Source organism: Streptopelia decaocto (genome assembly GCF_964273445.1).
Source record: "Streptopelia decaocto genome assembly, chromosome: 3".
Lineage (NCBI taxonomy): Eukaryota > Metazoa > Chordata > Aves > Columbiformes > Columbidae > Streptopelia > Streptopelia decaocto.
Window position 1 is genome coordinate 119,673,773 of NC_138656.1, and position 3,447 is coordinate 119,677,219.

The window sequence follows — 3,447 nt, forward strand, 5'->3', positions numbered from 1 at the left end:
CCCCTCATCTGATCCAGAGCTGCTGTGGTAAACCTGTGATCAGGGGCAGGTCTGGGGAGAAGGGAAGGAGACATCCACAAGGGATAATTTGTTGTTTTTAAGTGAAATAATCCCAGCTTTTTAATTTCTTTTTTTTTCAGTGAGCCCTTTATTGCAATGTGCCCATTCCAATCAGTGACGCAAAAGCTGGTGGTTGGATCCTGACGCCCTTTTAATATAATTTTGCCAATCCTCACGTGCAGAAGCTTCATGGGCGCTGAGCAGGACGTCAGGAGCTGCTTGAGAAGATTATCTGCATTTCGCTTCACCGTGCGTGACGTCGCAAAAGCGTTCTGCAACGCAGTTATTTGCAGCATCTCACACGAGCAGGGGGACCCAGGAACGCTCTGCGGAGGTGGTGGGATCCCTCACATCAGCATCCCCGGAGGAACCTCCGACCCACGCACAAGCTGCCGCTCTCGGCCGCGGCGTTTCCAAGTCGTGAAGAAGATGACGATACGTGGCCACGATTCCCGCTTGGGCAATTCAGCCGTTTGCAATTTTGCTTCTTTCCAAATGCCCCCCGGGCTCTTTTCCACGTTATAAACAAACCAGCCTGCAACATGTCGTGCGGAAGGCAGAAACCGGTGCCCTGGGTGCTCGCCCTACACTGCATTTCTGCTTATTTTTTGATAGGGAAACCTGAAAATACGACTTGGTGTAGCGCTTTGGTGATGCTTTTCAGCGGAGTTATGTCAGATGAAACAAACTGCAAGAGCAAGCATGTTTTGAAAAGAAAGCCTGTGCTTTTTTTCGCTGGGGTTTTGTTTCAAAATTAAAAAGGGAGTTCTACTCCGTGTCCATATAAAGGGTTTCGTGACGCGGCTGCGGGGAGTGTTCACCGCTTGGCATTTCCAATTGTGAGACAAAAAAGGAAACAGGAAGGAGTGATGTAAACAGCGGTAAGGGAGCCCGTGCTCGCCGTGGGCTCCGAGCAGCTCTGGTCCTGCTCCTCCGCTTGTTTTCGGAGGGGGCGGTGGAAAGAGGGCAGACGGGTGCTGGCAGAGCTTCGCGGAGCCCTTGGCTGGGTTGCAAATCTCCCGATTGCCTCCACTGCCTCTTGCTTCCAGCTGTTGGCCCTCAGCCCCTGCTTGATGCAACGAGCTCTTAGGGGGAGAAAAAAGGGGGCAAAATAACGCGTCACCGTTAGCTGCAAAATCAAACGTCAGGGTGCTTTTTTCAGGCACTGTGTGTCTAAGGCCCACGGAGACACCCCACTCGTACATTTAAAACATTGCTTTTTCTAATGCAAGTATGAAAATATTTAGAAATGTGGTGTGAGTGCTCCCCAAGAGCCTGAAAAAGCAGTTTGGTGGGTACCAGATGGGCCACGGAACAGCAAAACCTGCAAACCAGCACCTGCTCTGGCAGGGGGATCCTCTCCTGCATTGACCGAGCCCCAATTGCAAGAGCTCATTTGGGGAGCAATCACCTTAAAAATCATCCCCGGGCTTCCTCTTGGATTTCCCTCTGGTTTTCTGCAAGCATATAATTACTTTTTTGATGTGATAATGGTGTGATTAGCCTTCGCGCCCCAGCACCATGTCAGCTGTGCCTGCACCCCGTATTGCTCTGCCTGTGCCGCCATTGCGCCTCCTTGTTCCCCAAATTACGAGCGGGCGACGTATTTTGTGTGTTTTATCCCAAATGTGCCGGGGAACTCGCTCAGGCTCCTTCGCCACCGAACGTGCCCGTCCAACAAGCTGCCGATGGAGCCGGGAAAGGGGACGGGAGCGAAACCGCTTGGCTCCCGGCTCCTGGTTCTTGCAGCCGCTGCAAGAAGCGGAACCCGCTCTTCCGTTAACGAGCTCGTCCCAAAACCCGTGTTTCCAAATTGTGGTGTAAGCACCCCGCTGTGTTTTGCTGGAGGAAACGGTGCTTTCAGCCGCTCGCCGCAGCTCCTGGCTTTCGTGGAAATGGTGAAACGCGGCGATAAGCGGCTTTTTGGGTGCATTAGGGAGCTCACGGCCCCGCTCCTGCTCCTGCCAGGGAGAGGTTTGCTCGGTGCCGGAGTCACAGGGACGTCCCTGGGAGCTGAGCCCAGCTCTGTCCTTTCACTGTCTGAGCCAGGAAAAGCCAAGAGGGGAAGAGCCGCTCACGAGGTTTCCTTTTCTGCTCTTTGCCGCCTTCTGCTTTGCTTTTTTTTAAACTCTGGCCTGTTTGCACTTTGTTACGCCCCCTTTCCTTTGGCTTGATCCTATTTAACTCTTTGCTTTCCCTCCCAGCACTGCTCTCTGCATGGTTTCAGCAAACTCCAAGTCAACACAAAATAGTGGAGTGCACCAGGCACGGGCTCTGCCTTGTGTCGCAGCCGGGTTTATTTTGGAAGCGGAGCGGATCCAAAGCCGGTGAGTTACAGAGCTCCTGGGACAAAAGCCAGAGGACTCAGGCTAAGGAGCCGTGGGTCACCGGGCACAAACTGGAGCTGCTCCACTGCATCTCGGTGGGCAGTTTTGGGGAAGATCATCTTGTTTGGAGAATGTGATGAAGATTTAGAAGAGCGACAGAGCTGGTGAGGGGCTGGAGCACAAGTGTGATGGGAGCGGCTGAGGGACCTGGGGGGTTCAGCTGGAGAACAGGAGCTGAGGGGAGACCTTCTGATCTCTGAACTGCCTGAAAGGAGCTTGGAGCCAGGGGGGTCGGGCTCTGCTCCCCAGGAACAAGCACCAGGAGCAGAGGAAACGGCCTCAAGTTGCGCCAGGGGAGGTTGAGGTTGGATGTGGGGAACAATTTCTTCCCCAAAGGGCTGTGGGGCATTGGAACAGGCTGCCCAGGGCAGTGCTGGAGTCACCAGCCCTGGAGGGGTTTAAAATACACATAGATGAGGTTCTCAGGACGTGGGGCAGTGCTGGGGGTGGGTTATGGTTGGACTCAATGATCTTAAAGGTCTTTTCCAACCAAAATGATTCTATGATTCTGTGGTCAGGTGTGGAGGAGCCCATCTCCAAGCAAAAGCTGGATCAGCTGTGATCTGAGGAGGAAACAGCGATCTGCACAGACTGCGTTGCTGGTGAGGAGCAAGGAGACCGAGGAGGAATGTGACAGATCTATAAGATGGTGAGTGGCTTGGAAACAGTGAATTTTCCTTTACTAGAGGGGAGAAGAAGCAAAACTGGTTTGCAACACGTTCAAAACCACATGGAGCCTTTCATCTCGGTCCCCTGCGGAGCTGCGGGACCCCTCGCTGCAGGATGCTCCAGGTGCTGAAGGTTCACATGACTCCAGAAACTTGCAGGACATATAGATGGAATTAAAATGCACCAAGGGCTCTTAAATACAAAAACATCGCTTCTTCCCCGCAAAGTTACCAACCTACAGGTTGCTGAAGGCTGGTAGACCCTTCATGGGGGATGTCGGCAAAGGCTTGTCCTCTCCTGGGTCTTCTCCCTTCCAAAATGTCCCAGGGTT

General features: G+C 53.1%; 1 long non-coding RNA gene across 1 annotated transcript; it reads left to right on the plus strand.

Moving 5' to 3' along the window:
• Positions 1-1,898: 1,898 nt before the first annotated feature.
• LOC309437763 lies at positions 1,899-3,243 on the plus strand. Its single transcript, XR_014183617.1, has 3 exons — positions 1,899-2,141; positions 2,265-2,551; positions 2,966-3,243. It is a non-coding gene; the product is annotated as an uncharacterized lncRNA (long non-coding RNA).
• The last annotated feature ends 204 nt before the right edge of the window (positions 3,244-3,447 follow it).